At 43.9% G+C, this 11,702-nt stretch overlaps 1 non-coding gene across 1 annotated transcript; it reads right to left on the bottom strand.

Moving 5' to 3' along the window:
- Positions 1-8,023: 8,023 nt before the first annotated feature.
- On the bottom strand, positions 8,024-8,105 carry trnas-aga. The gene has a single exon. It is a non-coding gene; the product is annotated as a tRNA-Ser (tRNA).
- Between the last annotated feature and the right edge of the window lie 3,597 nt (positions 8,106-11,702).

The raw sequence follows: 11,702 nt of genomic DNA, 5'->3' as shown, positions 1-11,702 counted from the left end.
TACTGCTTGTTCCTGTCTCACTCCGCGTGGAGCAGGGAAAGAGAAAATCATTCATGGGTTTATTTGATTCCAATCTCTTCATAGATTTCTATGAATTAAATGAAGGTACATTTTGATAATAACTGTATTAAAACCTGTATGTCCGGGGTCTGACTGGATAACTGTGGAGCTGACAAAGTTTCGAAGCTATCTCCTGAAGGTACAATCCCGATTGACAATCTTCTGTGTCACCGGAAACGTCGATGAGCAGGAAAACACAAGAACATAGAACAGAGAACATAGAACATTACAGCGCAGTACAGGCCCTTCGGCCCTCGATGTTGCGCCGACCTGTGAAACCAATCTGAAGCCCATCTAACCTAAACTATTCCATTATCATCCATATGTTTATCCAATGACCATTTAAATGCCCTTAAAGTGGGCGAGTCAACTATATTTGCAGGCAGGGCATTCCATGCCCTTACTACTCTCTGAGTAAAGAACCTACCTCTGACATCTGTCCTATATCTATCACCCCTCAATTTAAAGCTGTGTCCCCTCGTGCTAGCCATCACCATCCAAGGAAAAAGACTCCCACTGTCCACCCTATCTAATCCTCTGATCATCTTGTATGTCTCTATCAAGTCACCTCTTAACCTTCTTCTCTCTAACGAAAACAGCCTCAAGACCCTCAGCCTTTCCTCATAAGACCTTCCCTCTATACCAGGCAACATCCTGGTAAATCTCCTCTGCACCCTTTCCTATGTTTCCACATCCTTCCTATAATGCGGTGACCAGAACTGAACGCAATACTCCAAGTGCGGCCGCACCAGAGTTTTGTACAGCTGCAACATGACCTCATGGCTCCGAAACTCAATCCCTCTACCAATAAAACCTAACATACTGTACGCCTTCTTAACAACACTATCAACCTGGTGGCAACTTTCAGTGATCTATGCACATGGACACCGAGACCTTTCTGCTCATCCACACTACCAAGAATCTTACCATTAGCCCAGTACTCTGTATTCCTGTTACTCCTTCCAAAGTGAATCACCTCACACTTTTCCACATTAAACTCCATTTGCCACCTCTCAGCCCAGCTCTGCAGCTTATCTATGTCACTCTGTAACCTGCAACATCCTTCTGCACTATCCACAACTCCACCAACTTTGGTGTCATCCGCAAATTTACTAACCCATCCTTCTACGCCCTCATCCAGGTCATTTATAAAAATGACAAACAGCAGTGGCCCCAAAACAGATCTTTGTGGTACACCACTAGTAACTGAACTCCAGGATGAACATTTCCCATCAACCACCACCCTCTGTCTTCTTACAGCTAGCCAATTTCTGATCCAAACCGCTAAATCACCCTCAATCCCATGCCTCCGTATTTTCTGCAATAGCCTACCATGGGGAACCTTATCAAATGCTTTACTGAAATCCAAATACACCACATCAACCGCTTTACCCTCATCCACCTGTTTGGTCACCTTCTCAAAGAACTCAATAAGGTTTGTGAGGCACAACCTACCCTTCACAAAACCGTGTTGACTATCCCTAATCAAATTATTCCTTTCTAGATGATTAAAAATCCTATCTCTTATAATCCTTTCCAACACTTTACCCACAACCGAAGTAAGGCTCACTGGTCTATAATTACCAAGGTTGTCTCTACTCCCCTTCTTGAACAAGGGGACAACATTTGCTAGTCTCCAGTCTTCTGGCACTATTCCTGAAGACAATGACGACATAAAGATCAAAGCCAAAGGCTCTGCAATCTCCTCTCCAGCTTCCCAGAGAATCCTAGGATAAATCCCATCCGGCCCAGGGGACTTATCTACTTTCACACCTTCCAGAATTGCTAACACCTCCTCCTTATGAACCTCAATCCCGTCTAGTCTAATAGACTGTATCTCAGTATTCTCCTCAACTACATTGTCTTTTTCCTGCGTGAATACTGACGAAAAATATTCATTTAGCACCTCTCCTATCTCTTTGGACTCCACACACAACTTCCCCTACTGTCCTTGACCAGCCCCAATCTTACTCTAGTCATTCTTTTATTCCTGACATACCTATAGAAAGCTTTAGGGTTTTCCTTGATCCTACCTGCTAAAGACTTCTCATGTCCCCTCCTGGCTCTTCTTAGCTCTCTCTTTAGGTCCTTCCTGGCTAACTTGTAATTCTCAAGCGCCCTAACTGAGCCTTCACGCCTCATCTCTACATAAGCCTCCTTCTTCCTCTTGACAAGAGATTCAACTTCTTTAGTAAAGCACAGTTCCCTCGCTCGACCACTTCATCCCTGCCTGACAGGTACATACTTCTCAAGCACACGCAGTAGCTGTTCCTTGAACAAGCTCCACATTTCAATTGTGCCCAGCCCCTGCAGTTTCCTTCTCCATCCTATACATCCTAAATCTTGCCTCATCGCCTCATAATTGCCTTTCCACCAGCTATAACTCTTGCCCTGCGGTATATACCGATCCCTTTCCATCCCTAAAGTAAACGTAAACGAATTGTGGTCACTATCACCAAAGTGCTCACCAACCTCCAAATCTAACACCTGGCCTGGTTCATTACCCAGTACCAAATCCAATGTGGCCTCGCCTCTTGTTGGCCTATCTACATACTGTGTCAGGAAACCCTCCTGCACACATTGGACAAAAACTGACCCATCTGAAGTACTCGAACTATAGCGTTTCCAGTCAATATTTGGAAAGTTAAAGTCCCCCATAACAACTACGCTGTTACTTTCGCTCCTATCCAGAATCATCTTTGCAATCTTTTCCTCTACATCTCTGGAACTTTTCGGAGGCCTATAGAAAACTCCCAACAGGGTGACCTCTCATTTCCTGGTTCTAACCTCAGCCCATACTACCTCAGTAGACGAGTTGTCATCAAATGTCCTTTCTGCCACCATAATACTGTCCTTGACTAACAATGCCACACATCCCCCTCTTTTACCACCTTCCCTGATCTTACTGAAAAATCTAAACCCCGGAACCTGCAACAACCATTCCTGTCCCTGCTCTATCCATGTCTCCGAAATAGCCACATCATCGAAGTCCCAGATACCAACCCATGCTGCAAGTTCACCCACGTTATTCTGGATTCTCCTGTCATTGAAGTAGACACACTTCAAACCACCTTCCTGCCTGCCGGTACACTCCTGCGACCTTGAAACCTTATTTATGACCTCACTACTCTCAACCTCCTGTACACTGGAGCTACAATTCAGGTTCCCATCCCCCTGTTGAATTAGTTTAAACCCTCCCGAAGAGCATTAGCAAATTTCCCCCCCAGGATATTGGTACCCCTCTGGTTCAGGTGTAGACCATCCCGTTTGTAGAGGTCCCACCTACCCCAGAATGAGCCCCAATTATCCAGGTATCTGAATCCCTCCCTCCTGCACCATCCCTGTAGCCACGTGTTCAACTGCTCTCTCTCCCCATTCCTCGCCTCGCTAGCACGTGCCATGGGTAACAAACCAGAGATAACAACTCTGTTTGTTCTAGCTCTAAGCTTCCACCATAGCTCCTTGAATTTCTGCCTTCTGTCCCCATCCCTTTTCCGACCTATGTCGTTGGTGCCGATGTGGACCACGACTTGGGGCTGCTCCCCCTCCCCCTTAAGGATCCCGAAAACATGATCCGAGACATCATGGACCCTGGCACCTCGGAGGCAACAGACCAACCGCGAGTCTCTCTCGTTCCCACAGAATCTCCTATCTGTCCCCCCTAACTATGGAGTCCCCAATGACTAATGCTCTCCTCCTCTCCCCCCTTCCCTTCTGAGCAACAGGGACAGACTCTGTGCCAGAGACCTGTACCCCATGGCTTACCCCTGGTAAGTCGTCCCCCCCAACAGTATCCAAAACGGTATACTTGTTTTTGAGGGGAATGGCCACAGGGGATCCCTGCACTGTCTGCCTGTTCCCTTTCCGTCCCCTGACTGTAACCCATCTGCTTTTTTCCTGTACCTGAGGTGTGACTACCTCCCCGTAACTCCTCTCAATTACCCTCTCAGCCTCCCGAATGATCCGAGGTTCATCCAGCTCCAGCTCCAGTTCCCTAACACGGTTTCCGAGGAGCTGGAGTTGGGTGCACTTCCCGCAGATGAAGTCAGTGGGGACACTAGTGGTGACCCTTACCTCCCACATTCTACAGGAGGAGCATACAATTGCCCTAACATCCATTCCCACTGTTCTGAATTCCCAAACTGACAAATTTAAAAAAAAATACTTGGAGCCTTACCAAATCAGCGCTCAGAACCTTTTTTTTTGGTTAGAGGAGGAGGATGGGTGGGAGACACTACCTATGTGGTGTTTCGGGTAAAGCAACCGCCCAAAAAGATTACCTCACTTCGTTCAAAAATGGAGTCACGCGAGGTAAGACTTTTATAATCGAAAAGCTCACTTTCCCAGGCTGCCCTCGCCCTTCCTCCCGGACTCCCGCCGCTGAAACAACTGAAAAGAAAAGAGGCTGCATTCCTGGGTAGTCTCAAAACACCAGTCTTTCTCTCAATATCCGAATGCACTGACCAATTGCAAAACAGAAACTGTTAACATTAGGCTCTGCAAAAGCTCCTAATGCAGGGAGTCAGCCTCATTGCGCAGCTGGAGGCCTTTCAGTTTTCAGAACCTATCACCGGTTTATGTGTGATGCTTCCATGCAGTAGAGTTGTGGTGTTAGCACGGACATGAGCAAGAACGGTAACATTCACAGCGTGAACAACCAACAAAGATAATCACCGTCACTGCTTCACTTCAAGGTCCCTGATTTGTGAAGCCGTGAGTTTTACTGGCAAAGAAAACACATTTGTCGTCAGGAGGCTGCTTCTGTGTCTCCTCTTTGTCTGCTCGATTCACCATGAACTTCCTTTCTGCTGTTCCACAAGCACTTCTGCTTCTCCTTTTCTTGTATTCTCATCCCTTCATTCACAGTTTGGTCGGAATAACGAGGTGAGGCTGGATAAACTGTAGCCTTACCGGGGAATGTTGTGGTAATGGCACAGATATTTTTCTTTTCCTTTCTGTCAGTTAGCAGCCATTTCGAATGAAGAATTGGTCCTTTCTGTGTCTACCACAATATGTGTCTCCATTTGTCTCTCTTTGACTCTGTGTATCCACCTCACCCCCTTTCACACTCTCCGACACTCCATTGTCCATATCCCTCATTCCCCATTTCTGCTTCTTGACAAGATCACCCTCATTCATTTTTAAACCAACAGTAAAGACATCGCTCTAATACTATAATTGTGGTGGCATTGTTTTTTATTCTGGTGGGTTAGGAATTCTATTTTGAATTCTGAAGATTCACAATGTTTTGAGACCAGAAATGACTCCTCACCTCAGTCATAACAGACAGACACATTATCCAAGGAATGTGAGCCCAGTACGAGACACTCCACTCTCAAAGTGTTTCCGAATTTCAGACTTTTCAAAGAGCAGAAATGGGAAATGGGGAATGTGGACAATGGAGTGTCGGAGAACGTGAAAAAGGGAGAGGTGGATACACAGACTCAAAGAGAGACAAATAGAGACACATATTGTGGTAGACACTGAAAGGACAATTCTCCATTTCACATGGCTGCTAACTGACAGAAAAGAAAAGAAAAAGGCAACCATTTAAGCAGAGCTTTTCAGCACCTCATGGCAACGGAAGCAGCATTACAGCTGATGAAGTCCTTTTAAAGTTGTAAAGTTGGCGTGAGTAAGCTAATGAGAGAGTGAATTTGATAAATACGTTGATTCGACAGATAAAGCGAATAATTTCTCCCGACATTATAACATAGAAATGCATAATTAACCTAGTAGGGATGAATGGTCACTGGATCTGAAACCTCAGCTCTGTTTCTCTCGAAAGATGCTGCCAAGCCTGCTGAGTTTCTCTACCAATTTCTGTTTTGTGTCAGATTGCCTCAGTTCTTTGTTTTAAGTTAACCTACACAACGTTTGGGACAAATGAGATCAGCTACTAGCTCCTGTACAGTCAGAACTGCTGGCACCACGATAAATTAGCGTAACAGAACTTCTATCCCCTGACTGCGAATTGAACCCAGGCTGCAGCGCTGAAAGCACTCAATCCTAACCACTGGACCATCAAGAAATACAACAGAGCTGCTCGTGTCTTTTCGTAATGACACTGCTTTTCCGTTTTCATTTCTGATCATATTCGCTGCAGATCGGTTTCTCCGTCTCTGAGTTTTTAACAGTGTGGAAAAAGACCATTTGGCCCATCGTTTCAGTGCAGCTCATCAAACCTCCATCCATTCTAGTCCCAGTTTCCAGCATTTAGCCCATAGCCTTGTGTGCTTGACTTTACGAAGGCAAATGTCAATGCATTTATCCCTGTGATGTCAAATAACACAATAAATGGGCCTGAAGTTTGAGATGGTAAAACTGTGTTAATACCCCCTTGAGGAACTCATCCTCATTTTCACCCACAGAGGGAGACACAGGTGCACATCCCCGAGAGTGACAGAGACCTCAAGATTATACCTGCTCCATGTGCTTGACGTCCGGTCTCCGTCCCCAGCCACAAGCTTCAGCGATAAAAGGCAGCTTCAGGTGGAACACAAGCAACTTCTCCGGACAATGAGAACTGTTTCCGTGAGCTGGGATATAAAATGGACAGTGAGCTGAAATAGTCTCACAGGCTGCTCACGTGCAACTTTCAATATCGAAAACTCATCAAACCAATCACTGCATCACCTTAAATCGTGTGAGGTTTTATGCTTCTTGCTCTCGAACAGGCAGTGATTGGCATATGTCCCTCTTAACCGAAATGTTCGTCAGCCACCTCTCCTGTAATACCTTTCCCAAACAAGAATACAATGAGCAAATCCCTTTCAGCTCTCAACCGTTGCTGGCGGTATTCAAATAGCGCAGGAATAGCCAATTGATTTGCAGTCCATCGCCTTAACCACTCGGCCACGACTATATACGTCGCAGCGCTGAGCTCTGCTTTCCAGGTCTCTCTCCCTCTCTCTCTGTGTGGAGCTGAGGAAGAGTGAATCATGACTCGGTTTGTTTGAATCCAATCACTTCTCAGATTTCTGAAGGGTTAAATTCAGTGCATGGTAGATCCAGCTGTTTCATCCCAACAGATGGGATAAACATTCATTTAAAAACAAAAACATAAATTTCAGGAAAAGCTCAGCAGATCTGGCAGAGAATCAGTGTCAACGTTTCAGAACTCTGTTTTATCCCACAGGGACTGCCAAACCTGCTGAGTTTCTACAGCAGTTTTTGTTTGTCTCATTGTCCCGTAGCCGAGATGAGATTTGAATTCCTGATGTGCAGGAACGAGAATCCTTTCAATGTCACAAGTCAGTTCATGTCCCGAGAACATCAGAGTCAATGTCCCAGCCTTTAAAAGAAGGGGCAGGTGTCTTGACTGTTTGCGTTCAGTCGGAAATTTCACTCTTCATTCTCCTGTGATTCCGGTTTCCAAGAGTTTGTAAAGATTCAAAAAGCTGGAGATTGGGTTTTCTGTTTTGCTTCCTTAACATCGCCCCACCCCCCACTTCCAACTGTTAATATTTTCCCAAAATCTCTTCCCAATCCTCCGCCTTGCAACATGTGCAGGGATGAGGAAATCTTGTTTAATGGAGTGATTCCCGAGATCGGAAATGTTCTCTTTGGAGCAAAAAAGTTTAACCAGAGATTTCCTAGTGGTGTTCACAGCAGTGGGGGAGGGAGTGGCGGGAATAGGCGGGGTGATTGTCGGGAGAAACTGTAGACGCTGACCAGGGTCAGTTACCAGAGGACTGCAATTCAAGATATTTAATGCAAAACCATTTATGTCGATAAAACACAGAGAATACTGCAGAAACTCAACACGTTTCGTGGTACCTGTGGAAAGAGAAACAGAGCTGAAGTTTTGAGTATGGTAAGTTTCTTGTTCAGAACGCGTGTTCTCTGAACGTCAATAAATGACCAGACTCTCCGGTGGTGCAGTGTGACGGATTTTCTCGAGTTTGAGCAATAACTCATTGATCAGAAGGTTATTTGAAAGAAGACATACATGTTTAGGGAACGTAGTCGGCAGGATTCGAACCTGTGCGGAGTAACCCCAATGGATTTCTAATCCATCGCCTTAACCACTCGGCCACGACTACAGGGGTGAAGCTACCCTTTTACATTTCTCATGGAATGGGTTCAAAAGGAAAGAGGAGCATTCGGCTTGTCTTATCCGTGCCACAACCCTTATATTTCTTGTCAACCTGTACTTGATCAGAACGGAGACTGAATTGAACTACATTATTGAGAAATAGAGTGAATGGGAAGAATCCATTTCTATGAGCAAAGAGATTAATAGATCAATGGATTGAGAAAGAAAGATTTGTATTTTGAAAGCGCCTTTCCCCACTATCTCAATCACAACCAATGGAGTACTTTTGAAGCAGATTCTTCATTGGACAATCTAATGTGCAAATCAGGGCAGTTTGTTTAACCATCGGTCAAAAACGAAACTGTTTCAAATACTCACAATTGGCGCTGGATGTGCCATGGAGTTCATAACTAACTTTGGGGGTTTGCTGTGCTCTGATTTACACCCGGGTGCGTAATCTCAGGGGAAGGTGTTGCCCATTTAATCCAGAGATGAGGGGGATGTTCTCCCATTCAGACAGTAACAAATCTGTGGAATTCTTCCAACAGAGTTCTGATAAGGCTGGGTGTATTCAAGGCTGAGATAGACAGAGATTTAGTCATTTAGGGATTCAAGGGCGACTGTGATAAGGCAGAAAAGTGGAGTTGAGGATTAGCCATGATCTCATTTAAAGGTGTAATTGACTTGATGGGCCAAAATACTTCCATCTGTCCCAATGTCTTATCTGTCATTTGAAAAATGCGAGACAATTGTAAAGGAAGAAATAAAGGTCGTTTATAAAAGGTTATTGCAATCAAGCACAGTCAACATCGTTTGTTGAAAGGCAAATCACACTTGAAAATTTTGCCAGACTTCTTTGGTCATCTTACAAGCATAGTTGATAAAGACAAACGGCAGATGAAGTGCATTTGAATTTTTAACAGGCACTCAATAAGGAGCCATATCTCAGGTCATTGCACAAGGTAGGGGTTTACGCTGTTAGGTATAAATGAGCATGGGCTGCCCATTGTTTAATTAACATAAAATACAGAATCGAGATTAATGGGTATTTTTCAAGTTGGAAAGATATGATTTGTGGAGTGTCAGAATGGTCAGTCATAGGGCTGCAATTATTTATCTCTGTATTAATGACTTGGAGGAAGTGCCAGAATGTAATGTGTTCAGTTTTGCAGAAGATACGAAATAGGCGGAGGGCATGTTGCGGTAAGGACATGCGAATCTGCAAAGGGATATAGATAGGTTGAGTGAGTGGACAAAAACTTGGCTCATGCAGTTTCATGTCGGCAGTATGAGTTCTTGTCCTTTGGTAGGAAGAGTCAAAAGGTAGACTACTATTAAAATCGAGAGAAATTTCCAAAAAAAGGGGTACAAAGGAACCTGAGTGTTCTTGAGCATGAAGCAAACAGAGGTGAATGACATATTTATTTTTCTGGCAAAAAATGGTCTCCTTTCCTAAAGTTCACAATGAAAGAAACTAAGTACGTGTAAATTATTCGAAGGCCAGGATATTTCCAGTGTTGTTCCATGGGACATATTTGATAAATTGTTTATGGTTCTGTAAACTTTATTTGCCATGGAGCTGGGAGTGGGAGAGGGGAAAATTAAGGTCACCCATGATTATTGTCGTCCCTTTATCTGTCACACACAGTATCTGTTTTTTATACGCTTGTTTTCATGTTGTGGTTACTGTTAGTAGGCTTGTAGACTGCACCCACTGGTGACTTCTTTCTCTCACTGTTCCTCATCTCTACATAAACAGATTCTACATGCTTATCTCCTGAATCAAGGTAATCTCTAACCATTGTACAAATGTCACCACAACCTTGGCATTTCACACGCCTCTGTATGCCTTCTTGCAATATTAATTGATCTTCTACTGTGTTACTATTGCATATATTAAGAGAAAATAAAAGGGAAAACAAACATTGCCGTGATTCGGATTCAAGTCGAAGCTGCTGTGGCTATATGCATAGTATTGGCCATTATACGACCATGGCGCTTAACAACGAGGCACCGGGAAACGTACAATAAGCACACTGCTGGAGGGCATGCCAGGAGCAGCACCAGAAACACAACAGAAATACTCATCAAATAGCATACTGAAATGAGTGGACAAAATCTATCGAATGCAGGGCCATGGAGGATGTCAATGTCCAGCATTCAGAGTATGCAAAACTGAGGTTGATAGATTTCGTTAGATTAAACATATTAAGAAATCATGGGATAGTGCAGAAAAATGGCAGTGAAGCAGAAGTTCATACATAATTTCATTGATCAGCGAGGCAGGTTCAATGGGCTGAGTGGCCATTTGTTATGTTTCAAAATAAAAACATTACTTTCTTATATTCACTTGGCAAATGTAATTAATATTCGGGTGGAAATGAAGTAATTGTTCTGGGCTGCGGTCTTGTATATATTTCTCAAATGTAAATCGAGTTTTACATCGGCTGCATCAGCAGTTTCCTCACACAAGGAAATAACCACTGTTGCAGAAGATCATTTAACCCCAGTTCCCAGCCCTGGAATCAGAGAAATTCAGTGCCCTAACATTCTATATATGCAGGGTCAATCGGATTCTAATCCTAAGTCCCTATTCCGGTCAATCCCTGAAAAACTTGATAACCTTTGCTTCGCACAATATCTCTCTATGTGCCTGAAATATATCCAAGAACTCTGCAGGTTGCAGCGGAGATTTACAAGAATGTTGCCAGGACTGGATAAGATGAAACTTTGCAGAATGTTTGGTTAGGCTGGGACTGTTCTCCTTGGAACACAGGAGGCTGACTGGAGTTTATAATCATATAACAGCACTTATTAACATTCAATATTCTTAGGGGTCTTGACAGCGTAAATATGGACAAATGCTTTCCCTGAGCATGACAGAGAAGGAGTTCAGGACATCATATCCGAATAAGGTTTAACCCATTTAATTCAGATATGAGGAGGAATTTCTTCGCTCGGGGCCAGTGAACTTGTGGAATTCTTTCCTGCAGACGGCTGTTGAAGCTGAATTGTTGGGTATTGTCAAACTGAGTTAGACAGACGTCTAATCAGTAAGATGGTCAAGAGGTACCCAGGTCAGGCAGCAGAACGGAGTTGAAGATTATCATTGAAAGATGCAGCAGACTCGTTGGGTCGAATATTTCTGCTCCTAATTTATTCCTACTGCTCCTCCATCATTTTGTCCATGGTCTTATTTAATCGATAGGTCCAATATTGTTTGGGGGGTGGACTTGGATAAAATTATAGTCTTAGTTTCACGCTGTCACGCCTTGTAGCTAATCACGGCCCTTTCACTCCGTTCCCTCTGCATTTGTTTTCCACCGATAACATTTTGGATTCTTCCAAACTGAATGTAAAGTCATTCTAAGTAAGACTGACTGCCAGCACCACCCCACAAACACTCAACGGCCTGGCTTATCTTTGTTAAGAAGCCCTGTCCACTGTGACTACTACACAACAGCAACATGGAGTCATTCTCTGTCTGAATTTTAAACCAAGGCTACAGTGGAGAAAGCTCCTTCCTAACGACGAGAACATTAAAGAAGCTACAACTTCACAGTGAAAGTTGGTTCATCAGTATTTCTTCTGCCTTGTTCCTTGT

The sequence above is a fragment of the Rhincodon typus genome, unplaced genomic scaffold (genome assembly GCF_021869965.1).
Source record: "Rhincodon typus isolate 14 unplaced genomic scaffold, sRhiTyp1.1 hic_rhity00005038, whole genome shotgun sequence".
NCBI lineage: Eukaryota > Metazoa > Chordata > Chondrichthyes > Orectolobiformes > Rhincodontidae > Rhincodon > Rhincodon typus.
Note: the sequence above shows the minus strand (reverse complement) of the source record. Positions and strands in the feature narration are given on the sequence as shown.